General features: G+C 40.0%; 1 pseudogene; it reads right to left on the bottom strand.

Moving 5' to 3' along the window:
* Nucleotides 1-13022: 13022 nt before the first annotated feature.
* On the bottom strand, nt 13023-16519 carry LOC111185541 (afadin- and alpha-actinin-binding protein pseudogene; annotated as a pseudogene).
* Nucleotides 16520-16720: the final 201 nt, after the last annotated feature.

The raw sequence follows: 16720 nt of genomic DNA on the forward strand, positions 1-16720 counted from the left end.
CATTGGCAGGCAGATTTTTAACCACTGCGCCACCAAGGAAGCCCCCTTACTGATGTGCTTTTGATTGTATGGAATCTTTAGTCTTGTGCCTTTTTTTTTTTAAATTATAGTTGATTTGCAGTGTTGTGCCAGTCTTTGCTGTACAGCGAAGTGAGTCGGTTATTTGTGTGGAATCTTTAGAGCATGCTTTTTGTGAGCTCATTGTCTAAAACTTTCAAGTTTGTGGGATTTTCTATTCTGTTGTATGTCCACAGAGTATACCTATAAGATGACAAGTATATGCTACAGGTCTTGAATGTGTATCAGTCTGTGAAGTAGGAATGAATTCAGAAAAAAATTCATTACCAAAATAGGAATACTCCTTGAGATATGGACCTGAATGTGTGAGGAAAAGAATGCACCCTAATCAGACTATTTTTATGTTACAGGCTTAAACTAACACTGTCCTACCTCAAAGTATTTGCTTATTTTGCATGGGTTTTAATACGAAATAATCATTTTAGCTACTTTCAGAAGGAAGGAAGGAAACATCCAATTTGCCAATATCGCAAAACCTTTGGAATAAATTACTGTTGGAGTCTAAATTAAATCCTATCTCTTTGAAAACCGTATCATTAGTAGTACTTTGCTACAATGAACATACTTTTATATTTAGAAATAAAATTTTGAAAAATTGAAAATAATGTAAATTATTTTTATAACTGTTTAGCCTAACAACTTCTGAAATTGCTTTTCTGTATTTTGCCACACAGATGACAAGATACGTGAATTTATATGCATGTACTTGTATATCTGGAAATTGGATAAATTAAAATTCATATATTTATTTGCAGATGATCTATATCAAAAGATGGCCGTGAAATTGCTCAGCTCACACTCACGATTGTTTGCTTTCCATGGTCTCCATCTCCAATCTAATTTTTGAAAAACATACTACGTGTTACTGGGCAATTCCAGTGTTTCCGTACTTTGTTATAGAACTCAAAAAATGTTACCTTTGAGGCCGTTCTCGCCTTCTGAGATGGCCTACACTCTGTCTGTGGAATGTGTTTCTCTCTAAATAAATCCACTTCTTACATAAAAAAAAAAAGTTACCTTTAAAATGTAAACTTGACTTAGAGGCTTCAAAACATCTTAATATGAGATGCTATACTTATTCAGGAGAGGACAAACACTTGGGTATGTTGAAGGGTGGGGAATAATCTCTTTTTCTCCTTATACTGTCTCACCCCAGACTTTATGTGCTTGGTACATAATAAGTCATTGGATAGTTGAAAGAGTGATGAGGGTTCTTGCATTCGGAACCAATGTTCTTCTGTAGTTAGAATTCACACTGAAACGAAAGGACGAGGATGGATGATGGAAAAAAAATACGTGCTATATGAGCTAATACCGTATGAGATGGCACCACTTTCTATCTGGTTTGATAACATGTCTCTCAGCAGCCTGAGGGATAGTCATCTTTCATAATGTCAACCTCTAAACATTCTTAAGTTTTTAATGAGTCATTTCAGATCCATCATTCATGATCCACTTAACTCTGCCAAGCCAATCTAATTATCTTCAGCTACAGAGAGGTTTATCGGGCCCAGGTTATTTACTTAAAATCTTGAAGGGTTAGGAGATCTAGATGTGAACTTTGGTGAATAGATTGGGTTTCATCCCAATCTTAGATTTTTTTTTAAAAAGTATTTTTAATGGTGAAAAAAATCTTACATGCAGAGGGTGCATAAAATGTATGTACAGTTTAAAGAATAGTGATAAACACTTATGTAATACCACCCAGGTTAAGAAATTGAACATTGCAGGTATCTTAAAAGCTCTCTGTATGCCTTTCCCCTATTGTACCTGTATTAATTAGGGCTCTCCAGGGACACAGAACCAATATGATGTATATATATGTAGAGAGAGATTTTTATAAGGAATTGGCTTATGTGTTGGTGAAGGCTGGCAAATTCAAAATCTGCGTGGTAGGCCTGCAGGTCGGAGACTCAGGAGAACCGGTGTTGCAGTTTGAGTCCGTAGGAGGTCTGTGGTAGAATCGGGAAGAGCTGATGTTGCACATGAAGTGTGAAGGCAGTCCCTCTCTTGCTCAGGGGTGGCTGGTCGTTTTGTTCTATTCAGGCCTTCAACTGGTTAAATAAGGCCCACCCACATTATGGAGGGCTTTACTCAGTGTCCACTGATTTAAATGTTAATCTCATCCAAACGGCCTCACAGAAATACCTAGAGCAATTTTTGCCCAAATATCCGGGTACCCTCTGGCCTAGCCAAATTGACACACCAAATTACAAAATTATACACAGTGCCGGTTCTCCCTCCAGAGGTAACCATTATCTTCACTTAAAAAAAATTTCTTTTATATTGTGATAAAATACACATAAAGTGTACAGTTCAGTAGTATTAAGTACATTCATCAAGAAATTTCCAGAACTTTTCATCTTGCACAACAAACTATACATATTAAACAACAACTCATCCCCTCCTCCCCCAGCCCCGGGCAGCCACCATTCTACTTTCTCTATGAATTGGACTATTCTAGGTACGTAATATAAATGTAACTGTACAGTATTTGTCTTTTTGTGACTGGCTTATTTTACTAAGTGTGATATTCTCAAGATTCATCCACGCTGAAACACGTGACAGAGTTTCTTTCAGTTTTAAGGCTAAATAATATTCCATGTTTCTATGTACACATTTTGTTTATCTGTTCATCCACTCATGGATACTTGGGTTGCTTCCATTTCCTGGCTATTGTGAGTAATGCTGCAGTGAATATGGGTGTCAAATAGCGCTTGAACTCCCTGCTTTCAATTCTTTGAGGTGCATACTCAGAAGTGGAATTGCTGAATCATACAGTAGTTCAATTTTTCAATTTTTTGAGGAGTCACCATATTGTTTTCCATAGTGGCTGCACCATTTTACATTCCCACCAACAGGGCAAGGGTTCCTGTTTCTCCACAGCCTTGCCAACACTTGATATTTTCTGTTTTTCTGATAGTAGTGATCCTAATGGGTGTGCGGTAGTATTGTGACTCTTGTGTTAGTCACTGTCTTGATTGTCTTTATTTATAATTTATGTATGCATCTCCAACTATATATATATATATATTTTTTACACCTTTATTGGAGTATAATTGCTTTACAATGGTGTGTTACTTTCTGCTTTATAACAGTGTGAATCAGTTATACATATAAATATGATCCCATATCTCTTCCCTCTTGCATCTCCCTTCCTCCCACCCTCCATATCCCACCACTCCAGGCGGTCACAAAGCACCGAGCTGATCTCCCTGTGCTATGCGGCTGCTTCCCACTAGCTATCTATTTTACGTTTGGTAGTGTATATATGTCCATGCCTCTCTCGCGCTTTGTCACAGCTTACCTTTCCCCCTCCCCATATCCTCAAGTCCATTCTCTAGTAGGTCTGTGTCTTTATTCCTGTCTTACCACTAAGTTCTTCATGACATTTTTTCCCCTTAAATTCCATACATATGTGTTAGAATACGGTATTTGTCTTTCTCTTTCAGACTTACTTCACTCTGTATGACAGACTCTAAGTCTATCCACCTCATTACAAATAGCTCAATTTCGTTTCTTTTAATGGCTGAGTAATATTCCATTGCATATATGTGCCACATCTTCTTTATCCATTCATCCGATGATGGACACTTAGGTTGTTTCCATCTCCGGGCTATTGTAAATAGAGCTGCAATGAACATTTTGCTACATGACTCTTTAAATTTTGGTTTTCTCAGGATATATGCCAGTAGTGGGATTGCTGGGTCATATGGTAGTTCTATTTGTAGTTTTTTAAGGAACCTCCATACTGTTCTCCACAGTGGCTGTATCAATTTACATTCCCACCAACAGTGCAAGAGTGTTCCCTTTTCTCCACACCCTCTCCAGCATTTATTGTTTCTAGATTTTATGATGATGGCCATTCTGACTGGTGTGAGATGATATCTCATTGTAGTTTTGATTTGCATTTCTCTAATGATTAATGATGTTGAGCATTCTTTCATGTGTTTCTTGGCACTCTGCATATCTTCTTTGGAGAAATGCCTATTTAGGTCTTCTGCCCATTTTTGGATTGGGTTGTTTGTTTTTTTTGTTATTGAGCTGCATGAGCTGCTTATAAATTTTGGAGATTAATCCTTTGTCAGTTGCTTCATTTGCAAATATTTTCTCCCATTCTAAGGGTTGTGTTTTGGTCTTGTTTATGGTTTCCTTTGCTGTGCAAAAGCTTTGAAGTTTCACTAGGTGCCATTTGTTTATTTTTGTTTTTATTTTCATTTCTGTAGGAGGTGGGTCAAAAAGGATCTTCCTGTGATTTATGTCATAGAGTGTTCTGCCTATGTTTTCCTCTAAGAGTTTGATAGTTTCCAGCCTTACATTTAGGTCTTTAATCCATTTGAGCTTATTTTTGTGTATGGTGTTAGGGAGTGATCTAATCTCATACTTTTACATGTACCTGTCCAGTTTTCCCAGCACCACTTATTGAAGAGGCTGTCCTTTCTCCACTGTACATTCCTGCCTCCTTTGTCAAAGATAAGGTGACCATATGTGCGTGGGTTTATCTCTGGGCTTTCTATCCTGTTCCATTGATCTATCTTTCTGTTTTTGTGCCAGTACCATACTGTCTTGATTACTCTAGCTTTGTAGTATAGTCTGAAGTCAGGGAGCCTGATTCCTCCAGCTCCATTTTTCGTTCTCCAGATTGCTTTGGCTATTCGGGGTCTTTTGTGTTTCCATACAAATTGTGAAATTTTTTGTTCTACTTCTTTGAAAAATGCCAGTGGTAGTTTGATAGGGATTGCATTGAATCTGTAGATTGCTTTGGGTAGTAGAGTCATTTTCACAATGTTGATTCTTCCAATCCAAGAACATGGTATATCTCTCCATCTATTTGTATCATCTTTAATTTCTTTCATCAGTGTCTTATAATTTTCTGTATACAGGTCTTTTGTCTCCTTAGGTAGGTTTATTCCTAGATATTTTATTCTTTTTGTTGCAATGGTAAATGGGAGTGTTTTCTTGATTTCACTTTCAGATTTTTCATCATTAGTGTATAGGAATGCCAGAGATTTCTGTGCATTAATTTTGTGTCCTGCTACTTAACCAAATTCATTGATTAGCTCTAGTAGTTTTCTGGTAGCATCTTTAGGATTCTCTTTGTATAGTATCATGTCATCTGCAACCAGTGACAGCTTTTCTTCTTGTTTTCTGATTTGGATTCCTTTTATTTCCTTTTCTTCTGTGATTGCTGTGGCTAAAACTTCCTGAATAAGAGTGGTGAGAGTGGGCAACCTTGTCTTGTTCCTGATCTTAGTGGAAATGCTTTCAGTGTTTCACCATTGAGGACGATGTTGGCTGTGGGTTTGTCCTATATGGCCTTTATTATGTTGAGGAAAGTTCCCTCTATGCCTACTTTCTGCAGGGTTTTTATCATAAATGGGTGTTGAATTTTGTCGAAAGCTTTCTCTGCATCTATTGAGAGGATCATATGGTTTTTCTCCTTCAATTTGTTAATATGGTGTATCACATTGATTGATTTGCATATATTGAAGGATCCTTGCATTCCTGGCATAAACCCCACTTGATCATGGTGTATGATCCTTTTAATGTGCTGTTGGATTCTGTTTGCTAGTATTTTGTTGAGGATGTTTGCATCTATGTTCATCAGTGATATTGGCCTGTAGTTTTCTTTCTTTGTGACATCCTTGTCTGGTTTTCGTATCAGGGTGATGGTGGCCTCATAAAATGAGTTTGGGAGTGTTCCTCCCTCTGCTATATTTTGGAAGAGTTTGAGAAGGATAGGTGTTAGCTCTTCTCTAAATGTTTGATAGAATTCACGTGTGAAGCCATGTGGTCCTGGGCTTTTGTTTGTTGGAAGATTTTTAATCACAGTTTCAATTTCAGTGCTTGTGATTGGTCTCTTCATATTTTCTATTTCTTCCTGATTCAGTCTTGGCAGGTTGTACATTTCTAAGAATTTGTCCGTTTCTTCCAGATTGTCCATTTTATTGGCATAGAGTTGCTTGTAGTAATCTCTCATGATCTTTTGTATTTCTGCAGTGTCAATTGTTACATCTCCTTTTTCATTTCTAATTCTATTGATCTGAGTCTTCTCCCTTTTTTTCTTGATGAGTCTGGCTAATCGTTTATCAACTTTGTTTATCTTCTCAAAGAACCAGCTTTTAGTTTTATTGATCTTTGCTATCATTTCCTTCATTTCTTTTTCATTTATTTCTGATCTGATCTTTATGATTTCTTTCCTTCTGCTAACTTTGGGGCTTTTTGTTCTTCTTTCTCTAATTGCTTTAGTGCAAGGTTAGGTTGTTTATTCGAGATATTTCCTGTTTCTTAAGGTAGGATTGTATTGCTATAAACTTCCCTCTTAGAACTGCTTTTGCTGCATCCCATAGGTTTTGGGTCATCGTGTCTCCATTGTCATTTGTTTCTAGGTATTTTTAAATTTCCTCTTTGATTTCTTCAGTGATCACTTCGTTATTAAGTAGTGTGTTGTTTAGCCTCCATGTGTTTGTATTTTTTACAGATCTTTTCCTGTAATTGATATCTAGTCTCATAGCATTGTGGTCGGAAAAGATACTTGATGCAATTTCAAATTTCTTAAATTTACCAAGGCTTGATTTGTGACCCAAGATATGATTTATCCTGGAGAATGTTCCATGAGCACTTTAGAAAAGTGTGTATTCTGTTGTTTTTGGGGTGGAATGTCCTATAAATGTCAATTAAGTACATCTTGTTTAATGTATCATTTAAAGCTTGTGTTTCCTTATTTATTTTCATTTTGGATGATCTGTCCATTTGTGAAAGTGGGGTGTTATAGTCCCCTACTGTGAATGTGTTAGTGTCGCTTTCTCCTTTTATGGCTGTTAGTATTTGCCTTATGTATTGAGGTGCTCCTATGTTGGGTGCATAAATATTTACAATTGTTATATCTTCTTCTTGGATTGATCCCCTGATCATTATGTAGTGTCCTTCTTTGTCTCTTGTAATAGTCTTTATTTTAAAGTCTATTTTGTCTGATATGAGAATTGCAACTCCAGCTTTCTTTTGGTTTCCATTTGCATGGGATATCTTTTTCCATCCCCTTATTTTCAGTCTGTATGTGTCTCTAGGTCTGAAGTGGGTCTCTTGTAGACAGCATATATATGGGTTTTGTTTTTGTATCCATTCAGCCAATCTGTGTCTTTTGGTTGGGGCATTTAGTCCGTTTACATTTAAGGTAATTATCGATATGTATGTTCCTATTCCCATTTTCTTAATTGTTTTGGGTTTGTTATTGTAGGTCTTTTCCTTCTCTTGTGTTTCCTGTCTAGAGAAGTTCCTTTAGCATTTGTTGTAAAGCTGGTTTGGTGGTGCTGAACTCTCTCAGCTTTTGCTTGTCTGTAAAGGTTTTAATTTCTCCATCAAATCTGAATGAGATCTTTGCTGGGTAGAGTAATCTTGGTTGCAGGTTTTTCTCCTTCATCACTTTAAATATGTCCTGCCAGTCCCTTCTGGCTTGCAGAGTTTCTGCTGAAAGATCAGCTGTTAACCTTATGGGGATTCCCTTGTGTGTTATTTGTTTTTCCCTTGCTTCTTTTAATATGTTTTCTTTGTATTTAATTTTTGACAGTTTGATTAATATGTGTCTTGGCATATTTCTCCTTGGATTTATCCTGTATGGGACTCTCTGTGCTTCCTGGACTTGATTAACTATTCCTTTCCCATATTAGGGAAGTTTTCAACTATAATCTCTTCAATTATTTTCTCAGTCCGTTTCTTTTTCTCTTCTTCTGGAACCTCTATAATTCGAATGTTGGTGTGTTTAATGTTGTCCCAGAGGTCTCTGAGACTGTACTCAGTTCTTTTCAATCTTTTTTCTTTATTGTGCTCTGCAGTAGTTATTTCCACTATTTTGTCTTCCAGGTCACTTATCCCTTCTTCTGCCTCAATTATTCTGCTATTGATCCCTTCTAGAGTATTTTTAATTTCATTTATTGTGTTGTTCATCGTTGTTTGTTTCATCTTTAGTTCTTCTAGGTCCTTGTTAAATGTTTCTTGCATTTTGTCTATTCTATTTCCAAGATTTTGGATCTTCTTTACTATCATTATTCTGAATTCTTTTTCAGGTAGACTGCCTATTTCCTCTTCATTTGTTAGGTCTGGGTCTGGTGGGTTTTTATCTTGCTCCTTCATCTGCTGTGTGTTTTTCTGTATTCTCATTTTGCTTATCTTAACTGTGTTTGGGGTCTCCTTTTTGCAGGCTGCAGGTTCGTAGTTCCCGTTGTTTTCAGTGTTTGTCCCCAGTGGCTAAAGTTGCTTCAGTGGGTTGTGTAGGCTTCCTGGTGGAGGGGACTAGTGCCTGTGCTCTGGTGGATGAGGCTGGATCTTGTCCTTCTGGTGGGCAGGTTCACGTCTGGTGGTGTGTTTTGGGGTGTCTGTGGACTTATTATGATTTTAGGCAGCCTCTCTGCTAATGGTGGGGTTGTGTTCCTGTCTTGCTAGTTGTTTGGCATTGGGTGTCCAGCACTGTAGCTTGCTGGTCGTTGAGTGAAGCTGGGTGCTGGTGTTGAGATGGAGATCTCTGGGAGATTTTCGCCGTTTGATATTATGTGGAGCTGAGAGGTCTCTTGTGGACCAGTGTCCTGAAGTTGGCTCTCCCACCTCAGAGGTACAGCACTGACTCCTGGCTGCAGCACCAAGAGCCTTTCATCCACACGGCTCAGAATAAAAGGGAGAAAAAGTAGAAAGAAAGAATTAGTAGAAGTAGGAAGAAAGAAAGAAAGAAAGAAGGAAAGAAAGAAACAAAGGAGGGAGGGAAGGAGGGAGGAAGGAAGGAAGGAGGGAAGGAAGAAAAAAGAAAGATAAAGTAAAATAAAATAAAGTGAGATAAAATATAATAAAGTTATGAAAATAAAAAAATAATTATTAAGAAAAAAATTAAAGACAAAAAACGGACGGATAGAACCCTAGGACCAGTGGTGGAAGTAAAGCTATACAGACAAAATCTCACACAGAAGCATACACATACACGCTCACAAAAAGAGGAAAAGGGGAAAAATCATAAATCTTGCTCTCAAAGTCCACCTCCTCAATTTGGGATAATTCGTCATCTAAAGGAGGGAAGGAAGGAAAGAAAGAAAGAAAGAAGATAAAGTAAAATTAAAAGTTATTAAAATAAATAATTATTAAAAATAAAAAAAATACAAAAAACAAAAAAAAACCCGGATGGATAGAACCCTACGACAAATGGTGGAAGCAAAGCTATACAGACAAAATCTCACACAGAAGCCTACACATACACACTCACAAAAAGAGGAAAAGGGGAAAAAAATCATAAATCTTCCTCTCAAAGTCCACCTCCTCAATTTGGGATGATTCGTTGACTATTCATGTATTCCACAGATGCAGGGTACATCAAGTTGATTGTGGAGCTTTAATCCGCTGCTTCTGAGGCTGCTGGGAGAGATTTCTCTTTCTCTTCTTTGTTCCCACAGCTCCCAGGGGCTCAGCTTTGGATTTGGCCCCGCCTCTGCGTGTAGGTCGCCGGAGGGCGTCTGTTCTTCGCTCAGACAGGACGGGGTTAAAGGAGCAGCTGCTTCGGGGACTCTGGCGCACTCAGGCCGCGGGGGAGGGAGGGGCACGGAGGCGGGGCGAGCCTGCGGCGGCAGAGGCCGGCGTGACGTTGCAGCAGCCTGAAGCGCGCCGTGCATTCTCCCGGGGAAGTTGTCCCTGGATCCCAGGACCCTGGCAGTGGCGGGCTGCACAGGCTCCCCGGAAGGGGGGTGTGGAGAGTGAACTGTGCTCGCCCTCAGGCTTGTTGGTGGCGGCAGCAGCAGCCTTAGCGTCTCATGCCTGTCTCTGGGGTCCGCGCTGTTAACGGCGGCTCGCGCCAGTCTCTGGAGCTCCTTTAAGCAGCGCTCTTAATCCCCTCTCCTCGCGCACCAGGAAACAAAGAGGGAAGAAAAAGTCTCCTGCCTCCCTCTTCGGCAGGTCTAGACTTTTCCTGGCTAGCCGTGGCGCACTAACCCCCTGCAGGCTGTGTTCACGCCGCCAACCCCAGTCCTCTTCCGGCGCTCCGACCGAAGCCCGAGCCTCAACTCCCAGCCCCGCCTGACCCGGCGGGTGAGCAGACAAGCCTCTCGGCCTGGTGAGTGCCGGTCGGCCCTGATCCTCTGTGCGGGAATCTCCCCGCTTTGCCCTCCACACCCCTGTTGCTGTGCTCTCCTCTGCGGCCCCGAAGCGTCCCCCCTGCGCCACCCGCAATTTCCGCCGGCGAGGGGGCTTCCTAGTGTGTGGTAACCTTTCCTCCTTCACGGCTCCCTCCCACTGGTGCAGGTCCCGTCCGTATCCTTTTGTCTCTGTTTATTCTTTTTTCTTTTGCCCTACCCAGGTACGTGGGGAGTTTCTTGCCTTTTGGGAGGCCTGAGGTCTTCTGCCAGCGTTCAGTAGGTGTTCTGTAGGAGTTGTTCCAGTTGTAGATGTATTTCTGGTGTATCTGTGGGGAGGAAGGTGATCTCCGCGTCTTACTGTTCCGCTATCTTCCCGGAAGCCCCCAACTATATATTATTTAGTTCTGAAAAACGGATAATAAGCACACAGCCAGGGAAGAAAAGGATAATATTGCTACTGCAAAGTGACAGCTCCCAGGAGATGATTTACTGAATGTCTCTGACTTCGGCTTTCCTGCAAGTTTACAGTTGGCAAGGGTGTGAATGAGTCTTGGGAAAATTGGACCAACTACTGTTGAGTAGGTCTGGAAGGCCAGTAAGAATGCGGTAACAGGGAGTGGCTTGCTCTGTGTTTTCTGCTTCTCAGCTTGCTGTGGCCTACCATCTAGCTGTCAGAGGTAGGTAGCACTTATTCTTTGGGGTTAAGATGAAGATCCCCACCAATTCCAGGCTTCACAGCATGCCGGGCAGAGCAGAAAGAGAACAAACTGGGCCAGACTCATCTGACATTCTCAAGTTTAAAACAAAGATGATAGGATTGCAAACACCATCTTGGAGATAGCTCTCAGCCTACTCTCTTTAGTCATGTTGCTCCAGTCTGGACTTGCTGCCCTGTATTTTCTGATCTCCCTTCTCTGTTGTCCTGGAATTTCCTTTGTCTCTCCTGTGTTGAGTCTCCTGTTTCCGGCATTTCATTTCTGTCACTTTATTGTGCTTTCTAGTTGTGGTCGCACATCCTTCAGTGGCTTCCTGAGAAAGGGTCTATAAGGGATAAAAATGTTGAAACTTGACCGCTTGGGCATAAAATGTTAACAGGGGAAACATTTCCCCCCAGGATTTTGGAGACATTGTTCCATTGTTTGTGCTTCCAATGTTGGTATTTGAAAGTCCAGAGCCAGTGATTTTTTGTCCTTCGTATGTTTCTTTTCCCCCTCGCTAGAAGCTTATTGAATCTTCTTTTTATCTTTGCTGTTCTGAAATTTTACAGTGGTGCCCCTTGTTGTAGGTCTATTTTCATTCATTTTGCTTAGCCCTTAGCCCATTCAGTCTTTAAACTTAAAGCCTTCAGTATTTCATTACTATCTCCTCCTCTCCATCTTCTTTTTCATTGTACTTTATGGATATCACGCCTTGTAATCTGATTGTGGTAGGCCAAAAAATGCCCCCTGCCCAACTTGCCTATGTCCTAATCCCCAGAATCTGTGAATGGTACTTTATGTGGCAAAAGAAACTTTGCAAATGTGATTAAGAATAACGAGATGAGATTATCCTGAATTATCCTGGTGGGTTCAATGTAATCACAGGGTCCTGTTAAGAAGGAAGCAGGAAATTAAGTAGTAGATGTGGTAATGGAAGCAAGAGTGATGCAAGGAGGAGGTCACAGGCCAAGGAATGTAGGCAGCCTCCAGAAGCCAGAAAAAGCAGTATGGAAACAGATTTGCCTCTAGCACCTCAGGAAGAAGCATGACCCTGCCAACACCTTGGTTTTGGCCTAGTGAAACTCATTTCAGACTACTGACCTCCAGAACTGAAAGATAATAAATTAGTGTTGTTTAAGCCACCAAGTTTGTGGTAATACGTTACAGCAGCAATAGGAAACCAATAACTGATCCTCTGATTTTCATCTCTGTTTTTTAATTCTTTGTCTTTTTAGTATTCTCATTCTGGGAGACTGCGTTAACTTTAAAAAAATGTTCCCCGCTTCTGCTAAATTATTCTTTTTGTTATCATCTTAGTTTCTAAGAACCTGCGTTCTCTCAATGTTTCCTTTTTAAAAACGAGCATCATTGTTATGCTTCATGGATGTATGGACTGTGCTATCTCTTTTTTTATTAATGATAGTTTTGTTTTAGTTTTTTTTTTTTTGGCTGCAAGGTATGTTTCCTCCAAACTGCTTTTAGTTGATTGATTGTGCTTAGTCTGTTTTCTTCTCTGTTCGAGGCTTTGCTAAGCTGTCTGGTAATCCTTGGCTGTCTGATCATGATTGAGAGCGAGACACTGAAAGGCTAATTGGAACTGCTGAGTATCTGTGTATAGGAAGATTGTCCTGTGTATGGTAGGATGATTAACAGCACCCTTGGCCTCTCTTTACTAGACACCAGCCACACCCCTCCCGTCTTGACAATCAAAAATGTTTCCAGACATCGCCAGATATTCCCTGGGAGCAAAGTCATCCCAAAGGAGAACAACTATTCTAGGACAATGTGAGTGCTTCCCGTTAGTTGGGGGAGCTCCCAATGTCATTATTTTCAGGTTTTTCCTTCTGGGCAGGTCAGATTCCTCAGAAAAGGGTCTTCCAGTCCCCTGCTTGGAGGGCAGAGGTTTGACTGCCAGTGGTCTGGTGGCTGGTTGGAAAAGAAGCCTGAGATCTGTACTATTAAGCCGTTTCAGGGAGAGTGAATCAGAAAGTTTTATCACAAAAGAAGTGTTGCCAGAGGAAGCAGAGCACTAAGTACATCAGCACATCACTGCCTTTAAGCTGCCTTGAGATGCTGGAGATAGAAGGGCCAGAAGGGTGACCCGCAGGCGGTACTCATAGCCTCCAGGGACTCTCTCATACCATCCTTTTCCTACTGAGATTAATACGGTTTAGAGATTCCATAATTAGTAATGTAGAGGGCCACTGTTAGAGAGCCAAGTTTATCTTTTACATAATAGGCTTTTTCTTTTTTTTTTACATAAATTTCACTTTATTTAAAACATATGAACGAGGGTATTTCAAATCACACTAAACATAATAAATATATAACTTGCTTTGTTAAAAATCTGCAGTATACCTTCAAGGAAAGGCTAAACTTCCAATGCCAACTATATATGAGACAAAATTAAATATTTACAATACTCAGTTTCCTAAAAGTGGTATTTTTAATACCTATAAGAGGAAACTCACTCCAGTGCTTTGTTTCCATCGAAACGTCTATACATTCCTTTATTCACAGAACCAGGTGCTTCTGTTACTAAAAATACATATCCAAAGCTTTCATATCCTTTTAAATAGATTTAACATTTTAGCTCTTTGGGGGAGGAACAGGGAAGTCCAGACAACACAGACCATCTTAAATTATTAGAGATGATTGACTTTGATAACACACCCTGTTTCAACTCAGATGGGAAATTTGATGAACATGTTAATGAAAAAAAAGAATCCCAGTTCACATGTCTAAGGTAAGTCATCCTTCTCTACGTGAGCATTTGCGTGGGTCGAGGAGCATCCACTACAGCAACCTTCCTGTGACCCAGACCTTGATACCACGCTCCACTTCTGATTTGTACATTCTCTTCCAACTTGATATGGCTTAGATTCTTCAGGGGTTATATTTAGTACATTGATTGAACTATGTTCAGATACACAGGCATGTGTCTGGCAAAAGTCGGAAGTAGAAGGAGAAGCAGGAAGAGATTTAATAAGTTTAGACTTGCAAACTGGAGACCCAGTAGGCACACCGTGAGGTTTCTTTTGCCGTGGCCTCGAGTGTACTGTAGGGTTGTCCCGATCAGAACTTCCTGAGAACGCACTGAAAAGTTTCACATTTTCTGAGCTCTGGTGGTCATAGGTAGTCATATTTAAAAACTGTTGATTTACCCAACTGGCTCTTTCGTCTTCAAATGCCTTTCTTTCCAATCCTAGGCGAATAGCTGCTTCTGTAAAGCTTAGTCTTTCTTTCTCGAAATTCTTCTTTTGCTCTTTAAATAGAGACCATTCTTCTTTGAGGCGTTCCTTTTCTTCCAACCAGTAACAGTCTTGTAGCAGTGAAGTGATGTCGTCATCACATGCAGTAGCGAGCTGCTGCTGTAAAAGTTGCTGCCGAGTTTTAATAATTTCTTTACACTGTTGAATTTCTAACCCAAGTTTTTTCAGTTTCTTGTTCGTCGTCTTGACGTGAGATTACATCTTCATCATTAAAACCTTCTAGGTGTACCTTTGAAACTTGGTTATCAAGTTTTTCGACGTGACTTTTCAAAGTTCTCTACTGTTTTTCTGATGCTGTTGGTAAGCTGCTGTCTCACAGTTTCACAGGAAAGGTGAAACGTACTCTCTCTATTCAGTTCCCCAGCATCTTCAGTATCAGGGATAACAGTTCCTGTACTATCATCTGCTCTTTCTCTAGGTTTCTGCTTTTGGGGAGAAAGAAGAGAAATTATTTCCTTTTTCATTTGCTGAAAAACCTTCTTAAGCTCAGCATTTTCCATTAGGATTTGTTTCTGACAATATTCAAGAGAATTTTTTACATTTCATCTTCATTCCTGGCTTCAGTTTTACCCATCCTCCAGGAAGGAGCCTCTTTTTCCATCAGCTCTCCCCACTTAATTTAAAACTTCCATAGCTATTTTTTTATCCTTCTTGTTCATAACAAGTTGATGTAGACGTTCCTTTAGTTTATTATATTCACGCTCTTTTCTCTTCATATCATGATTATATTGAGTAGCTTGACTTACAATGATATTTTGTAATTTCTGCACCTCATCTTTCTCATTTTTCAGTAGCTGATGCAAATTCCTGTTCTTGCATTGTAACTGTGTGTCTCTCTCCTGAAGACCAATCATTTCTTCCCTGGAGGTTTCCAGTTGTTCCTTAAGTTTTGCATAGCAGTTCTGCAGATGGTCCATATCGCTTCCCAGTTTCAGATTCTGTGTTTCCACATTTTTCTGGGCTAGAAGTTTCTTCTGCTGAGTACAAGTAGCTCATTCATACAATTTAAAACAGCAAGTATATTTAATTCTCTCTTTGTCTCTTTACCTTTGGATTCTTCATATAGTGAAGGAAAACCAAAAGTAGTCAATTCCTGATCAAGATATGAAATACTTTGTTCAATATTCTGTTATGTGCAGAAGGCACTAAAAAAAAGTGCACATTTTTTGATAAAGGTATTGAAGAATATAGCACTTGCTATGAGTATAAATTTGATGGAGACATCTTTGTTTCTGAGGTATATTGAGAGATATTTTTGCTTTCTGAAGACAGACCTCGATCTGTAACAGTCATCCAATCTCCCATAGCAATCGCCAGAGCCAGGATACCTGAGGAACCAGTTCAGCAGTGAAACATTCAGCCCAGCTGCTGTCACTCTACTCTGTAGGCATCACGGCCCCTGGGTGCGACGGAGACACACCGCTCGGCCGTCCTAGACCTGCTCGCGTAGCCCCGAGGGCCCACACAGGCAGCCTACATAATAGACTTTCTTAAGGTGTGCAATTCATCCAGTGGAGACCTTGACCCAAGATATTGAACTCCTTGCGAGATTATGTTAGTGCCCCCACACAGTTCAAAGTCCTGAAGTTAGCATTCAGCTTTCATACATTCACTTATTCCTCCTGTCTTCAGTGTAGTACCTCCATCCTCAACCTGCCCATCTCACCTCCTGTACTCCACTCCAGAAATCATCTGTGTTAAAAGACTCGCCAGAGGATAGATGTTCAGAAATCTGGAGGTGTTGGGGAGAGGATCTGGGAATCTAATTTCACTCATTTCTCTTTATGCTCTTCCTTCCCTTTCACCCAAGATTTGGAGGTATCTGGTCCTGAGTCTTTTAAAGATTTTCAGAGTAAATTACTTTGGTTCTCAGCTCTCACAACCACTGGCTACAACTCAGCTTTTGGGGGTTGGTTAAATCCTTTACCATAGTTCCCTTTGCTTTCCAGCTTCCAAAATTTTGTTACTGTTGTCTCCTTTCCTCTTCTTCCTGTCCTTGTTATTTTATGTCTTTTTTTTTTTTAAGTATTTTTCACTGGGGTTTTGGGAGGAAACAAAATTTGATACATGTATTCCATCCACCATCTTAAAATAGGACGCCATACTTTTATTGATTTATAAAGTTAGATCATGGATCTCCTCCTGACCTGCTTTATGAGCTGAATGCTCCCAGTTTTCTTTAGTTTGGTGCCTTCCATAGCAGGTTTTGTGATCTCCTGCCTCACTTGAATTTCTATTCTTTGCTATTGTGTCTTTGGGAAAGTTAATTAACTACAACTGGAACATGATACCTAGGATAAGGTCATCCATCGTTTAATACAAGTGAAGCACCAAACTAACCATTTTATTTTTGGCTATTAATGTTGCCTGCATTACCTGGAAAAAGTGATTCTGTTATTAGTTATGATTCCTATCATTTTGGAGTATCTTTTAGTTGAAAAGATCTAAATATTCCTTGAACTCCCGTGGACTTCAAGACTGCCAAGGCTAAGCTTTAAAATTGAGAACAACCAATTTTCCAATTCCTGCCAAGAGCAATTCTTGGGAGATGATTAAGGGTCAGCAT

The sequence above is a fragment of the Delphinapterus leucas genome, chromosome 3, assembly GCF_059928025.1.
Source record: "Delphinapterus leucas isolate spDelLeu-1000000601 "Yukka" chromosome 3, BTC_Dleu_Yukka2, whole genome shotgun sequence".
Classification (NCBI taxonomy): domain Eukaryota; kingdom Metazoa; phylum Chordata; class Mammalia; order Artiodactyla; family Monodontidae; genus Delphinapterus; species Delphinapterus leucas.